Here is a 17,777-nt window from a genome sequence, read left to right as displayed (position 1 = left end):
TCATATTGGCAGTTTATATTGTTACAGATGAACCAGCCGTCTCTCACAGCTCCGGTGCCAACTGCGCTACTGCGCAGGATGAAGTGTGCGTCCAGCGAGCGTGTAGCAACGTGTAACACACACTCTACATCGCATATCAGCTGCACATTTATGGAAGAAAAGTTTTTCCGGTTTTATATCACATTATTATCATCATCAGATAGAGCCTTGACGTGTTCATGCGTGTCTGATCCCTAAAATGTCTCTCTCTCCAAATATTTCTAATCGTTTGTCATGTTTAAATTACGTGTTTCAAAGGTATCGACGTATTTTCAACATGAGAGAGAGTAATACGAACTAAAATTGTAATTTACAGAAGTGACAAGCAATATTTCTGTGCATTTCTACATTTACACAAGCACTACACACAGTCAGGAGCAGGTGTAGATTTTGTGAGTAGCTACGAAAAGATCAGTGCTACTAAAAGATTGATGAATGCGGAAATCCACGTAAATTTCTGCTGCACACGCTTCACACACAAATCCGTGCTGCTCACGTTTCATGAATGAGACCCAATGTGTACTGTATGTCACTTGATACACTTCCTAAGTTAATTTCCATGTAGCTGGTCACATGGGCCAGGATGAGACAAACAGGGGCTCTGGAGCTGCTGGCAGGTTAATCTGGTTTTTCACTAGCCTGCAATCAATTCCACCAATCAGAGTCTGGGTTAAGATGTAATCACTACTACCAAGCAGGAATGGAGTAATGAAGAAGGGGAAAAAACACCAGCCCAGCGGTGCATTATGTTTTACTATCTGATTCTGAATTCATTAGTTCTTAATTTGAATAATAAAACACTAAAACCCGACTGGGACTGAATCTGTATATTAGAGCTGAATCAAGTTGGAGCCAAGGTGATTAACTGGCTAATGGCTGTGTTCAGTGCCATCACATAGTGTATATGTTGCGTGTCCTGGCCTCTTTCCTGGTCCGGCTGTGTGGAAGCAGCAGCAGCTTCAGGTCTGATTCACCGTTCTGAGGATCTGACTGTGAACGGGCTGCACACCAGCACCACTGCAGTGAGGAGAGGCTGAGATGTTAGAGCTGCTCTCATTGTCTGCACTCAGAGACACCATGTGCTCAACGTGCACTGTGTGGCCAAAAGTGTGTGTCTCTCAGTCCATGGCAGGCGTGGAGTTTACACATTTCATCTGCTCTTACTCTGCAATTACACTCCCACGCCTCACAGGTGCATGCTGGGTCTAGCTAACACTGAATACTGAGATACTGACTGTTAGGATATGTAGGCTCTCCCTCTGTTCCCCCCTCCCCTCTGTGTCTGTGTTTGTCTGTGTGGGCTTGGCATGGGTGTGTCTCCTCCAGCGACTACACCTGCACTGCATCAGGCTCATCACCCCTCCTCCCCTGTCTGCAGGATATGAGCCGGTTCCTTCATGGTGTTCCTCGCCAGTTCGTCGTTGACCGTGCATGTGGTAACACGTCTCTTGGCCCCTTCATGTCGTTTTTGACTGAAGTTTTTGCATTTACTTACCTGTTTTTGGTGTTGTCTTGTTTCAGTACCTGTACCTCTGCCCTGCTTCCCTGCTGCCGTGCCCAGCCCTGCCTGCCCTCGGACCACACCGCTCCAGGCCACACGGAGCCTGGCCTCCCCCACTAACCCCCCCCACATTTGTGTTACTAATAAACATCCCTCGACGGGTCTGTCTAAATCACGAGTCCAACTTTCCTTTTTGGAGCGCAAGCTTAACAGTGACAGTGAATGACAGCTGTGTGCAACACTGTACAGCTGCATGTTGTTCATACATCTCTGCTGCATTATCCTTTTATTTCAAAAAATGCTTCACTGAATTGAATAGTTTCATGATATGTTATTAACTGCATGTATTTTTATCCTGTTTCATTGCCCTTTTATAACAATAACAGAAAATCTTGACTGACGTACTTTGTATTTGCATCTCAGAACATTTTCACAAAGATAATCTGTTACGGAAGCGTATTGCATTCACTTCAAAAAAACGACAGTTTTTTTCTGTTTTTCAGAGTAATTTTTTTCTGTTTTTCGTGGTAATTTCTTTCTGACTTACCGATTTCAAAATCCTGCAAGAAACTCCCACCTGGCTACAAGTAACATTTAACTGCTGAGGTCAAGCCCCGACTTCATCATGGATCTGTAGAGTGATTCACGGCTGACGTCAAAACCCGGAAGTTTAGATTCCCGGATAAGAAAATGAATGGGATTTTTGCATTGCATTTTGGATGATGTCAGAAAATCAGCTCTGTGGCTAACACAAGTTTATGATACTTACAAGTTTAGTTCAGTGAGATAATCTTCACATATTAACATCTTTTCTACCGTATCTGAAGCTTAAATGTGATGGCCAGAAGTAAAAAGCTAACGTTATATTAGGCTTTAGAGCAGAAGTAAGCGATCCGGTGGTTTTGTCTAACTTCCTGTCAGCAGATGGAGTTAGCAGTCCCCGCCCTCGTCCCTACGTCACCACATTCATGTGCATCCCTTGGCTGCACACACAGAGAGGACTGCCCCTTTATGCCGTTCTCTCTCCTCATTGGATAAAGGTTGTAGGATACAAGGAAAGTTTTCTCCTCGGCTTACGCAGAGCAGAGTGACTGACAGACCCGTGTTTCAGACCAAACACTCTATAGAAGTGATTGCTGTCGGAAGATATTTAAGACAAACATTCCGCTTACTTCTGCTTTAACAGACTACTACATGGTCACCACCACTAAGGTTTCCACTGGTTTCAGCTGCATTATTTTAACAACATTGTCTAATGTGGAAATTGGACTGTTTTCACTTGTTGAAGAGCCATAAATAACTAAATAAATAAATAAATGCCCCCGATAGGGTTGTAGTCGTATTGAGCAACTTGTTACCACATTTACCACATGTCAAAGCTTCAACATTCACCAGTAGGGTATTTACTGACCTGTTTTATGTCGTAGAACAAAACCTGAAACTCACTTAAGCTTTTGTTAACCACAGACCTAATTTGAGGTATTTTACCAAAATCCCATTCAAAAAAACGTTTTGACTTTTAGACGAGGGAACCGGAGGTGCTAGAAGTGCTAATGGAGTTCCAGGCAGACTCTATTGATCTTAGATCCATGAGATATGCTCCACTTCAAAAAATACAGTTGACCTCTCCCTGGCATTGTTTTGTGCTACATGGATATACTACAAGTGTGTAAGAACTGTAAAATCTCAAAATAAAGGTGACCTTCCAAAACGGATTCAATTGCGTGATTTGCAAGGTGATTTTCAAAGGAAAACCCAATCTTTTTTTCTTATTTTCACTGTTTTCCCTGTAAATTCAGATTGATATTGAAACCTTTATTTTGAAATCAGTCCTTACGTTACTTGCAGGTGGGAGCTTCTCGTGGGATTTTGAAATCTCAATCAAATCTCAAAGTCAGAAAATTACTCAGAAAAACCAGAGTTTTTTTTTTTTTTTCAAGTGAATGCAATGTGCTTCTGTAATCTTTCTTGTACCTGAGTGACAGTATTGTAGGAGCTTCCACACAAATCTTTCTGGGATCTAGTGCTTTTCTTGTGTCTACATCATCAGTTCCACAAAATCCTCAGCGCTTGTCCTAAATTAAAAGCAAATTACCCAGGGGGCAAAGCAAAAAAACGGACACGGAGCGTTGTAAAAGCTTTGACACCAGAAATGATCTCTAGGAACTTCAAGGATTAAAACCTGGGTGGACAACCCGGTCAACTAGCTGCTGGAAAGCTACAAGGGGCCAAAACCCCTTTCTGTTTACTGTTAGCCTTCTCATGAAAATTATTATTTTTCAGCACTTTATGGAGAATATCTATGTTTAACATGTATATAGAAAAATTCCTTAATTCATAAGCTTCCATTTGAGTCCAAGATAGCCTTTCTATCTCAAAAGCTCCACTTGCTGTGGCCAACGGTCTTCTCTATCTATCTGTTCACTTTGGGGAGACCAGAAATAGAATGGTTTCTGATCAGGCCAGTTAACATGGAGTTTTTCACAATAGGTGTTGCATTGTTTGGAGACAGCCTGTAGCTTTCCAGTAGCTAGTAGAAAGGCTATATTGGACTCAAATGGAAGCTTATGAATTAAGGAATTTTTCTATATACATGTTAAGCATAGATATTCTCCATAAAGTGCTGAAAAATAATAATTTTCATGAGAATTTGTCAGGCGAACAGTACTTTTTTTGGTCTTTTTTGGGATGTTGAGGGTGATATCTTAAAATTGAGTTGCAACAAACCCCAGAATGTTTTTTTCATGCCTCCCCCTATGTGTCAAGATACTCTCTGCCAAATTTTATAGTTGTATGACTATTTATGCCATTGTAGTACCTAAATATTTGCATTTACATCATTTCGCCAGCAAAATGACCCCAGAAAGGGGTTTTGGCCCCTTGTAGCTTTCCAGCAGCTAGTTGACCGGGTTGTCCACCCAGGTTTTAATCCTTGAAGTTCCTAGATATCATTTCTGGTGTCAAACCTTTTACAACGCTCCGTGTCCGTTTTTCAAAAAAACTGGGATTTTGCCCCCTGGGTAAATCCTGCTGTAACATCAAATGCTGTTAATAAGTAAACAACTTGTCCATTCTTTGCTCCTTATTTATGAGACGCGTTTTAATTTGGCAAACTTCTCCTCTCAGGGCTGAGAGTCAACAGCGGCCCAGCAAACACACAGTCAGACTGGAGGCTCCGACTGCAGCTCAGAGCACTACAGAGAGACGGAGAGGTGATGTCTCCCTGGATGAAATCTGGGATGGTAATTACAGGCGAAGGCACAGGGAGAGAGCTGGACATGGATGGCCCCCCTGTTATTATGTAAGCTAATGAAGGCTGCAGCTCTGATCTCCTCCTCTCCCTCCATCCCTCAGTGATGAAACAGGCAGCAGAGTTAATTTAGACCACAGCCACACATCCACTCCTGACATATCTGAGTGTGTGTCATTACGACACCGAGAAGGTGTTCAGATAAAACAGACAACCTTTTTTCATCCCAGTACTGATCTGGACAAAGGCCACTGAATGCGAGAGATGAGGTGAAAAGCAAATCAACAGAGTAAAATGTATGTGATGTGTGTTGAAAATCTAACTGTGTTGTCATCAGAATAAAGAAATGTCCACTGAAGATCTGTGTTTTCACAACCTGCAGTCTGGTCGTTATCACTGAACCACTGACATTAGATAACATTGTGCTCATGTGCATGTTAAAGGGATAATTTAACATTTTGGCAAATTTGCCTATTGCCATAATCCATATAATCATAGTAGTAGGTTCGTTAATTTTAATTGTCGGTGCGAGCTGTTTTTCGATAAGTGGGGCAGAGATACCAGCTGCTCAGCTAACGCTACGGAGGCATATGGTATTTCTGGGTTTCCCTCAATAAACTCATCAAATACACAATCCAACAACTCCAAAACGCTCTGGTGGACAAGTTGTGACCTGCTACTTGCACTTTTGAAATCACTCCGCCCAGCAGTCATGTCTGGGATGTAGTTCCGGCTACGTATTTACCTTGAAAACAACTCTGTCTCACTGTTACGACTGCCGTCGTTATCTGTTAAATGTGTGCAGGTGTGTATGTGGTGTGTTGTCTCTGTCTCTCCTCCCAGGTGGTGCTTGTTAGCCTCCAATTCCTCCCACTCCGAGCGATTGGTGCCTGGTCCTCAGCCGGGTCGGGGATTGGTGCGTGGGTCTGGGGGCTTGGCATTTAAACTCCAGCTGAGCAGTCGGCGAGGGGCAGAGCACGGCAGAAGACTCCTTTCCTCAACCCAACCAGCCACTTTTAGTTGTGTTCTTTTGTAGGGGTGGACCGCCATTTCAGTTATCAGTTTTCTCATGTTTTGTGGTTAGCCAGGGAGGGCAGATTATGTTCTTTCCTTTTCTTTTCTTTGCAGGTCAGTTTGCCACTTTGAGTTAGATTCCTCTTTTGTTTGTTATGTTGGCCTGGGTCCACCCTGAAGTCCTCTTAGTTACTTATATTTACCTTACCTATTTTTGTACAACAATAAATTATGAGCTGTTTCACACTCGAATCATGGTGGCTGTCTTGAGTTCTGGGAAGAGAGTGTCTCGTATTCATGTTGCTCCTCAGAGACCCCTAGCTGGGGCGTAACACTCATAATGTTCCATTATTATCTCATAGCGTGGTGAATGTGCAGATCATAACTTGTCCAGCAGAGTATTTTGGAGTTGTTGGATTGTGTATTTGATAAGTTTGATGGGGAAACCCGGAAATACCATATGCCTCCTTAGTGTTAAAGCTAGGGATGTCCCGATACCACTTTTTCACTTCCGATACGATACCGATATTGCAGCCTTCAATATCGGCCCGATACCGATATTGATCCGATATTAGGGGTGGTGAAAAAAAACTATTATTTATATAACTAATATATTATAGAAGACAAAATGAACATAATTAATCGATTACTTATATTTTTCAAATTCTAATACAAAGGAGAGTCCTCCTGTTGCTGACTGACAGGCTGTTGCTGTCATGTTCTTCTATGGGACAGACAGTAGTGAGCTTACTTTTTAACTGTAAAATATTAAAAAATAAACCTTATTTACAACTGTTATTGAATTACTGTAGGTACATCAATGTCAAACAAAAGACAAAGTCTTCTTGCTTCAAGGTTTTATTTGTCACTCCAAATTGAAGATTATAGTCTGCCCTACAGTAAAAATGGCATACATAAAATAAAAAGAGGAGTAAAGCAATATATTAAGCAGCAATAGTTAAGCATCAAAGATGTTTAATCAAACCCACATAGTTTGAAACAACGTTCAAAACACACAGCCAGCGTCACAACTAAGCATAAAGCCCACTAGCTTAATGCTAATGTATAATGTAAAACGCAATAGACAGGCTAACAGAAATTAGCATCGTTAATTTAACTCTGGCTTTAGCACTGTTACTCGCGCCCGGTGTGAACGCACCGTAACACGGCACAACATGTGGACCAGCTGGTCTTCCTCCAGAAGAATCTGACCACCGACCTTTAGAGCAATATAGTGCATTTACCGTTTATTAGCGGGCAAGCGCGACCTGTCCATGCACCCGTGTCTGTGTGTGTGTGTGTCGCACACACGCTGTTGTTGTTGTGATCATGTGATCTCTGCATGCTGGAGCCGGCCGCTCTTCTTCCCTGGCAGGCGGTGCACCAACATTAAGGTGCAGTACTGCCACCTTCTGTGTTGGAGTGTGAACGACAGTCACCTATTCATATGGGACAGAAGTGCTGGAGCGGAATAATGTACTGCTTTTATCGGAGCGTTTATATCGGAGATTTTAGATGCAGTCCGATATAATCCGATATTCGTTTTTTTGGCTGATATCGGACATAAATCCGTTATCAATATCGGATCGGGACATCCCTAGTTAAAGCAGAAGTAAGCGATCCGGTCGTTTTGGCTAATGCTGCGTTCCAGGCAGGCTTTTGAAACCGTAAATTACAGTGCACACACAGCCCTGCATGCCGTTCTCTCTCCTCATTGGATAAAAATTGTAGGATACAAGAAAAGTTTTCTCCTCGGCTCAGAGCAGAGCAGAGTGACTGACAGACCCGTGTTTCAGACCAAACACTCTATGTAAGTGATTGCTGTCGGAAGATAGAACTATTTAAGACTTATATTAACACAAAAATATTGCTTACTTCTGCTTTAACTGAGCAGCTCGTATCTCTGCCCCGCCTATCTAAAAACAGCTTGCACCAACAATTAAAGATAATGAACCTACTGCTACGACTATAGGGATTATGGCAATGGGCGAATTTGCCAAAATGTTGAAATATCCGTTTAATATGATAAAAATACCATGTTAGTATCAACTACTGCCAATCATAAAAGACTGAAGTCTCACATCCATAGAGAATATGTCATCAGTCTGAGGTTTTGGCCTCACCCTCTGTAGAGACTGGGATGTTGCAGGGTCACTCAGAAACAAAGGGAGGACAGGTCTGATGTGTGCCTGCTGCCATGTGTCCGCACTTTACTGGATGCTGGATGTTCTCTTTTGAGGATTTTTTGTGAATGTATTTATGTATGCATGACTGTATAGTATGCATTTGTATAATAGACAATAAGGGGCCGTGTCCACCAGATGCGTTTTTAGCGCTCTGGGCGTCTATTTTCGGCGCAGTGCCCTCGGCGCTTGCTTCTTTTTGTCGCGGCGCTCAGAGCACTTCAAGTTGAAATCTGTTCAACTTTTAGAACAGCGCCGCGCTCATCAATGTCACTTTTCCCCGCACTGACCAATCACAATCAAGAAGGGGCGGGACATACGTTACCGACAGCAACACAACTGGAGACGTGGCTCGGTTTATATCATGACCCACACTTGTATTGAAGGTAGGCCGACCTCAGGGTCCATGTCAAAAGCTGCCGCTAATGCTGTTGTGTATTTCTGACACTCGTTGTAGTGTTTACATTAAACAAGGCCGGAACACTGAAGTGTCAGAGGACTCGTTTTGTAACCTAGCAACAGCGACATTCTGACGAGGGAGAGAGAGAGCGCTAAGCGCTGGGAAAGCAGCGCTGAGAGGCTGTCAGCACTAAAAACGCGTTTGGTGGACACGGCCCCTTAAGGGCCCCCTGTCATGGTCCCGATCAAAACACACATTTTTAAAAAATCCTGTTGTTTTTTTGTTTGTTTGTTTGTTTTTTTGCTCCTTGAAATTCTACATCAGCATCATCATCATCATCATCATCATCATCATCATCATCATCATCATCATCATCATCATCAACTATCATCATTGATTCCACCAGAACGTCATGAAGCATGAAAAACATGGACTAAGGAGAGCACGGACAATCCCTCCGTCACCAGACTGATATCACTCAAGGAAGACGCCTGATTTTGTAGATCTGTGACAGTGAAGCATGAGCTGAGCCAAGTCAGTGTTCAGCTGGTTGCCCACTGTCCACAGACTCCCACTGTTTCATCTATAGAAACTTAGACAACACTTCAACATGGAAACCGTCCTCCTTCAGCTGGGACTATACTGTACTGTGGTCCAGAATGAAAGTCATCCTCCACAACACCACCATCACACACACTGCCCTCCATTAATACCTTCATATCCACCTCTGTTGATGGCTGGTGGTTTGGGACCAGAAGCAGCTCTTAAGTGAGCACACAGGGACATCTGCCTTCCCTTTAAATTAAACCCTATATATATATATATATATATATATATATATATATATATATATATATGTTTTTGTGTGGTTACTTTTCTTTGAAGTGTACATACATAGATCCTCTTCCTCCCGTTTCTGTGGCTGACTGTATCTATATTAGACTGTAAATTAGTCATAAGAACAAAATGAATTAACATAATAAATCATCTGTCCCAACCTGCAGGACACATAAACATTGTGGATCCTCAGTGCACACACTCGCTCCTCTCGGTCCGCTGCCTGTGGCCTTTGATTATGACTTTTTCCAGCTCCTCACCACCACATCAAAGAAACACTACATTTACATGTTTCTGCCAATTAAAGCAGAGGTACGGTTTGTTTATATCTGCTGTACACACTTCACTTGCCTCAGCCTGGGGGCCACATTAAACCCAGCAGGAAAGCTCCACGGTGGACTGGTCCGTCTGCTGCCAGAGACTCACACACAACACCATCCACATCCACACAACTATCAGACTCATGTTGCATCACATAATTCTGCTGGTGTTTTGTGTTTTTAATCATATAATTGCAGATAAACTGTCAGAGTAAGTGAGACACTGCTCTAACAGACTATTCTAGGGAAGAATCCTCTTAGGTGTTTGAACCTATCCCAAGATTCATTGCACACCGCTGATTAAGGCAACAGAGAGCCTGAGGATTACAAAATTTAAATTTAAGTGTTGGGTTTAAAATGAGTCCAACAGCTAAAGGCAGAAAAGAAAAGTTGTTTGTTGTCTCGATTGCTAGGCCACACAACGGCAGGCACATCTGGTGAGGCAAAGTGAAAGCCTCACATTGGTTGTGCCTTCATGGTCAACAATAGCAATGTAGAAATATTCGGAATAAAGGGCTGATCAGACTAAAAATGTGTCATGTAAACACGTCAATTGGAAGATTCTGATCTGATTCGGAAAGAAATTGTGTTCTGATGGAAAGCGGTGGTTTATGCCGATTCTTATTCCGAACCGCTCCATGTAAACACTTATTCCCATCGTGACTTTCTACTCAGCTGCAGGTGAGTGACGGATGAGCGGCGAGGGAGAGCATAGCGCCGTCCTTTTTCTTTTCTTTTCTTTTTAGCGGCACCGTCCTTACAGGTGAGGCCCATGCAGACGTCGTCATGGGGACAGCGCTGCATAACTGGCACTTCTACTGTCAGTTTGCACGTGTCGACACGCCCCCCCATGAGTTGACGACAAAAAATGAACCAATAGTATTCATCGGTCAAAGTTATGGGTTAACAGTTAAAGGATAATTTCCGTTTTTTACAACCTGGACCTTATTTCTAGCATAAAATACGATCATTTTACTCACCCAGATAACTTTGGTGTCATTTGGAGTCGTTTTGATGAAATTAGCCCCAGTGGAGAGGCGCGTATATCCGTATAATGCGAGAACACGGGGCAGCGCAATGCAGCCTCTAAATAACACATTATCCGCCGCAAAACTCATTCATTTCACCAATATTTAGTTCTGATAGGCTAGTGCTATTCCCCTCTGAGTCTGGGGTTAGCTGTTATCAACATCCGGGGTCTGTAGGTTGACCTACTGACCTCTGACCTGGATGATGTCATCTCCGACCGCTGCCCGGCTCATTCTGATAATAATCATTCCGCTTCGGCATTCGGGTCCATTTTTATCTCAACTAGCCGGAGCTTTAGTGAGTCCAGGTTGAGGAGAGGAAGCCTGTGGAAGCTGAACTTCATCCAGCTGCTCATTTTGTTCTGACAAGTCAGAAACACACAGAAACTAACCGTAGCATTAGCACAAGTTAGCCACGCCGCACCGCGGTCGGAGATGACATCATCCAGGTCAGAGGTCAGTAGGTCAACCTACAGACCCCGGATGTTGATAACAGCTAACCCCGGACTCAGAGGGGAATAGCACCAGCATATCACAACATATTGGTGAAATGAACGAGTTTCGCCGCAGATAATGCGTTATATAGAGGCTGCGCTTGGGTGCCCCGTGTTCTCGCATTATACGGATATACGCGCCGCTCCACTGGGGCTAATTTCGTCAAAACGACTCCAAATGAAACCAAAGTTGTCTGGGTGAGTAAATGATCGTATTTTATGCTAGAAATAAGGTCCAGGTTGTAAAAAACGGAAATGATCCTTTAAACTGCATCCCTAGCAGGGAAAAACCACTTCCCATGTATTGCTTTGTTTACAGCACAGGCGGAAGTATAACTTGGCATGTATACGCACGTCATGATGGGATTATTTGATTTTGCACCCATAGAAACATTGGATTCTGATTTTCCAATCCGTCAAGTTGTTAATCCGATTAAGAAATTTTGCACATATAAACATGGCTAATGGCTGAAAGGTCCACACCTTGGTAAAGTGTGGCCTATACGGCCATGGAGCTGCAGCATCATGAAAGGGGCTCTGCCTCACATGCACACATCGGTGAAGAATTTCAATTGCCAAGGTAAGAGTCAATATGTTGGACACAGTGAAAAAGCAACACACCATAGTAATCTGTAGAAGCTTTACACACCCACACACACACGTCCACCTACTTCAATCTTTCATGCAGAAGAAGTTTGTTGATCCGGAGAGGAGGATGAGGTCGACTATAGAAGATGTATGGATGGAGGGATGGATGGATGGATGGAGGGTGGGCGGGTGGGCAGGCAGGTGGGTAGACTTGAAGCGATCAGGTTCGGGTCACAGGCTAATGTGTCCCAGACAGATTCTTCTGCAGATGTGAACACAGCAGGAAGCGGTCGATGGGAGGAACGTCGGGGGCCTTGATCCACCAGGCAGAAAGGAGACAAACAGGAAACTCAATCTGCAGCTCACAGCGGTGAATCATCCAGAACCACATCACACTGAGTCAGGTCCTCACACACAAGGTCCTGTCACTCTCAGGAACTCAGAGAGGCTGCGTGGTGGAGGGAGGCCCACACAACTTCCTCAAAGGCAGACCACGCTGCTAATTGACTTTTCTGTCTGAGTCTGACTGAGGCTGCTAATATAACACTGTTAGTCACTGCTAATTGAATTATCTTTTGTGGAGCATCAAATGGAAATGATATCTCAGTACAACCTTTATAGAACTGTCTCAAATCTGGCACAAAACACTTAAGCTGTGTCCCAATTCAGGGGCTGGATCCTTCAGAGGACCAACGCAGTCTATGGAGGCAATGGCTTTTTTACACTTCCAATTTCCCAAAGAATCTTGGGATATGGGAGGATAGGTGTGGTGTAGGGCTGCACGATATACTTATATACTCTCTCTTTCTCTCGACTGAGCAGGCAGCTGCGTCTGCTCAGAGCCTGTAGCCCACGTCATCAAAGTGAAGCGTAATGTGTTGCGCGCTGCTATCCTAAATTCACAATATTTTCCCGCTATACAGGCATTCTTAAGAGATTCGCTCGACAATTAGCCTACTGCTACAACACCGCATCCTGACAGTTAGCGAATGAAACGGTGACCTCGCAAATGCCCTGATATGCAGCGTGACGATTTTGTTATGAGTATATTCTATTGGTTCAGAATCCAAACCAATCAAATTATCAAGGGATGTAAACAAACTTCTGGTGCTATTTTTAGATTCCTGACATTGCCGTTTTTGACATCTTGGACTGAACTATTCAGGCATTTATTTGTAAAGTTTAACATAAAGTGCAATTTCAACTAAATGTCAGTATGAGAAGGCAGCCAAAATTAGGTTTATATGTCTTTTGTCATCTATCTTTCTGTTTCTATAACATTAAAATTGTAATCATTTGACAGTCTTTGTTTTTTTAATATTCGCAATATATATCCCAGGAAATCGCAGAAAATTAAAATATCGCAATGTCATTTTTTTCCAATATCGTGCAGCCTTAGTGCAGTGTGTCCTCCAAAGAACAGGCAAGAGAAGGCCGCATTTGGGCCACATTTGGAGGAGCCTTGAATTGAGACAGGCCTTGTCGCGATGCTGTGACAAAATCTGCCTTCAAATGTGTCCTCCAAAGGACGTAGCCCCTGAAGTTGAGACACAGCTTTACTAGAATTTCCACACAGCAATTGTGACATTATTATGGCAATTTCACACAAAGAATTAATATATTATAGACAGGGTGCCCACTGCCCAGTCATCAGTTTCTTCCCGCAGTTAAAGGAGACGTATTCTGCCCCTTTTCCACAAATTAAAATAGTCCCCAGGTGTCTTAATATAAAGACATGTCTGTGACATGCTTTGGTCAAAATCCCCCAAGGATCAAACATCACAGCTCTTTTCATCCTCTCTAAACAGCCCTGTTCACAACGGCTGCTTTCAGTGTCTGTCCCTTTAAATGCAAATGAACCACTGCTTGCCCCGCCCCTTCTACTGCTACCAAGGGGTGGGGTTATGAAAATTCAAAAACTAGTTACATCATTGTCAGACAACTGAGAGAACAGCTCATAAAACCACATGGATTTTAACCTAAGGAGCCTGAAAATTACTGATTTTTTTTAACATTCACATTTCAGGGGCTGGAAGGCAAGACAAACACCTAAATAAATGTTAAAGAGCCTTCAAAAAGTGATATTTCCATAACATGTCCCCTTTAAAAAGCTTATCAGGAAACTGGTTTGAGGTAGAAACTGGCACATGTCACATGTGCAGGTTTGTCCCCCGAGGAGTCACTCATCAGGAAAACAGAAGCGGATGAAAGCACCTCTCTGAATGCTTCATCAGATTTCACGCCACCCTGATCATTTCAAATGTGAAAACAGCACAGAGTTGCCTTCAGCCTGAGCTCAGCAAGGGTTTGATGACTTGATAAAAAAAATCTGACAGTGAGAAAGCAGACGTGACACTAGATTGAGACTGGATAAAAAAGCATTTAAGAGCCTAGTGTGAACACCGACACTGACAGCAGCGTGTGCTGATCTGCACGCCTCAGACTGAAAGATCCGATAAGACAGAGAGAGTTGGTCCAGTCAGCTGGGACTGAAGGAAATCCTCTGTTATTGATCTGTCCTTCCTGCAAAGCTGTCCATCAGCCAGCTGCAAGCACGCACTCACACGTTCCCACACGTTCCCACTTGTAGACTTGTTCAGATCCTCATTGGCATAATCCATTCAGTCTGAGTCTGTGTTCAACAGCTGATGACACAATGCACCAGTGGTTCATTAGAGAAAAGAAACACAAGTGGCTCAATTAATGCTTATTGGAGCTGATTCGTTGTCATAAATTAATGACCATTTTAATCAACACTTAACCAGACTTCAGGTCTAAACTGCATTAGTCTTGTATGACACTTTGGTTATTTAACAGGAACAAGGCAGTTTAATATAGTTGAATAAAAACAATAATGTTGGATCTGATCTGATGGAAGCAGATTTGGAATGTATCATCATGTCATCACAGGACAGATATCTGCACACTGGAACTTGAGACTTGGGACACTAATAAAACATCACCATCTGCAGTGCAGAGCTCCAGACTGACTGCCTCATTGGTCACAGCCATGACTTGGTTGCATCTTCTTTAAATACGTCCTATTTCCTACATAACTGAGACTTCCTCCTCTTCAATTGTGAAATAAGAAAAATGAAACGATTTTTGAAAAGCACATGATATTAAATAATGAGGAAGTGCAGAGTGACAGAGCCACAGCACGTTGCAGTAACCGTAGCAACACGCTCACACCCCTTGCTGTGCATCACAACCTTGCAGGTTGGATGGCTTTTCTAGGCCTTCACCTGCTTTTTATTGGATCACTCAGAAAACAGTCAACCAATCACAACGTAACCATGGACACCTCAGCTTTACATGACCTTAACACTAAGGAATGATCAGTAATTGGTATTAACTGATAGGCTAACTAATGACCAATCATTTAAGTCTTTTTTTCAAGCAATGTCCTCAGTTAAAGCAGAAGTAAGCGATCCGGTCGTTTTGGCTAATGCTGCGTTCCAGGCAGGCTTTTGAAACCGTTAATTACAGCTTCAAGTCACAACTTACGACTTTGTAGCGTTCCAGGCAACCCACTCGTGTTTTTCCGACCTGTTTACCTGTGAAAGTCACTATAACGGCCACTCGTAACTTCTGACCCTGAACTCGTACCAGATCGAACTGGTACGACTTCACAGGTCGGAAAAACACAAGTTACGGGTTGCCTTGAACGCAACATAACAGTCCTCGTCCCTACGTCACCACATTCACGGCGTCCCTTGGCTGCACACACAGCCCTGCATGCCGTTCTCTCTCCTCATTGGATAAAAACTGTAGGATACGATAAATGTTTTCTCTTCGGCTCAGAGCAGAGCAGAGTGACTGACAGACCCGTGTTTCAGACCAAACACTCTATGTAAGTGATTGCTGTCGGAAGATAGAACTATTTAAGACTTATATTAACACAAATATATCACTTACTTCTGCTCTAAGTAGCTAGACATGTCTGGATCCTGAATATGTCAACTTGAGCTATGACTATTAATAAAACACACACACAACTGCAAACTAATGTGCACCTGAGTGTTTATGCAGACACAATGTAAACACAATCACTGCTTCAGACATATATGTGCACACACTCACACACACACACACACACACACACACACACACACACACACACACACACACACACACACACACACACACACACACACACACACACACACACACACACACACACACACACACACACACACACACACACACACACACACACACACACACACACACACACACACACACACACACACACACACACACACACACACACACACAGCAGTGCCATTGACCTTTACACTCAAAGACAGCAGGACATCAACAAACAGGATGTGTCGTTGACCTTTCACACATCCACTGGTAAAGAGCATACTGTACACACACACACACACACACACACACAGCTCTGTCAGTGCCATTTCAATTTAATCAATACAGGGTTGTTCAGGGTCTCTGATATTACTGTGTGTGTGTTAGTGATATAATAAACAGAATCTTCATTGCAATTGTCATCAAAATGTATGCAATGAAAAAAATCACATCATACTGTATGTGTATCAATATACTGTATGTAACATACACTGAGCCAAATGAACTTTAAAGGGACACTGTGTGACTTCTCCTGTTATCTCAGGGTTTCCTCTACATGTAATTGATCGTGGCGCACCGCCACGGCAAAATAAAAGCCGCCACACCTTCAGAATGATGATTTTTTTTTTTTTAATGTTAAAACAATGTAAAGCAGGGTTTCCACAAGGGCTGGGACGATATGCTTTTCTCCCAATTTGTTTCTTCTACGATTTTTTGGATGGCGATTCGATTTAAATTGCGATTCTACAATATTGCCGATTCTCTCGATTTTTAGTCTGCATTTTTAACATTTATCTGCACACAAATACTGTAGGAGCCTATAAATTAACATACTCCATTATAAAGTGAACTTTATACCCTTATAACCCTTTTCAAAACCTGTACTCTCTGTATGTAAAAAAGGCTAACAAATGCACATTGCACAATATTTTAAAAAATTTCAAAAAAAAAATATCAATATCAAAAAAAAAATATCAAAAAATATCAAAAAATATCAATAAAAATATCAATTGACCGGATTCTCTTGTGTTTCTTTGTGTGACTTCCTGCCAAGATTGACGCGATCGCTCGCGGCTCGTGCACAAAATAGACCAAACGCCGAAACGATCGCTGCAGGGCGCGAGGCGGCTGCGGAGGATTGGACGCCGGAATTAAAATGCCCCCGCTTCTCCGGTCAGGAGGAATGGAGCGTTACACTGATGCTGCATTCACCTGCAGTCGGGCAGACGGCCGTCGCTAACAAACCAGATGTCATTTTAGTCACAGAAGTCCAGAGAAAGCCGGTAAAACGTGGGTCAGGTAAACAATACCACATCACCATGACAACATATTGTCACGTGTATTGTTTTGCCTGGTGCTGCTGACGGACCACTTGTTTACATAGAGGCTTGTCCGTCTGCCGTCTGCCCAACTTCACGTGAATGCAGCATGAAAAATACCATTGAGTTGCTTGTGATATACAACCGCAACGCTAGATGGGAGTAATTCCTACACAATGTACCTTTAAAAAAAGCTACAGCCTTTTGGTGAGTGGCTGCAGCCACACACATACAAGCATACACACACACACACTCCCTCCCTGACCTCGTTACTGTATCCTGCAGCAGAAGCAGGAGGATGGAGGAGATAACCAATAGTGACCAGTGACCTTTGTCTGCGTTCTTCACTCAGCTTCACTCACTAATATGCACACTTCAATATTTCTTTTTTATCCTGTATTCTGCACGTGTGTGTCTGTTGGGTGGGGGGGTGGGGGGACACAGTAGGTGTATTGTCCTCTCCAACAAGACAAATCAAGACAAAAAAAAAGATGTCACCTCTGACCTCTCAGTGTGTTTGTGCCTGGCTCAGACTGACTCAGTGGTCAAAGGTCAGGCCCCAGCAGCACAGACAAAGACATTGTCCTTGACCTCAACATCTCAGCCTCTTTAATGTCACTGTGGAAGAATATCTGACACATTCTTCTCTTTTTTTCAGTAGGAGATGAAGCATATTGAGTGGTTTTACTTGTTTTTTTGTTTTTTTTATCAGTTT

General features: G+C 43.0%; 2 protein-coding genes across 3 annotated transcripts in view; both read right to left on the bottom strand.

Moving 5' to 3' along the window:
- The window catches only part of cyb5a (cytochrome b5 type A (microsomal)), a 188,169-nt gene that overhangs the window by 72,677 nt on the left and 97,715 nt on the right, over positions 1-17,777 (bottom strand). The gene's annotated exons all lie outside the window — the stretch shown is intronic.
- Positions 1-17,777, bottom strand: part of fars2 (phenylalanyl-tRNA synthetase 2, mitochondrial) — a 237,955-nt gene that overhangs the window by 219,146 nt on the left and 1,032 nt on the right. Inside the window, exon 2 of one of the 2 annotated variants that reach the window (XM_085762746.1) lies at positions 11,738-11,967. The exons of the other annotated variant lie outside the window; for it this stretch is intronic. The gene's annotated coding sequence lies outside the window, so the exon portion shown is untranslated. The remainder of the gene's footprint in view (positions 1-11,737; positions 11,968-17,777) is intronic. 2 annotated transcript variants of the gene reach the window in all.

This window comes from Trachurus japonicus, chromosome 20 (assembly GCF_045865225.1).
Source record: "Trachurus japonicus isolate A0001 chromosome 20, Traja_1.0".
NCBI lineage: Eukaryota > Metazoa > Chordata > Actinopteri > Carangiformes > Carangidae > Trachurus > Trachurus japonicus.
The sequence above is the reverse complement of the archived record's forward strand: the minus strand, read 5'-3'. Positions and strand labels throughout refer to the sequence as shown.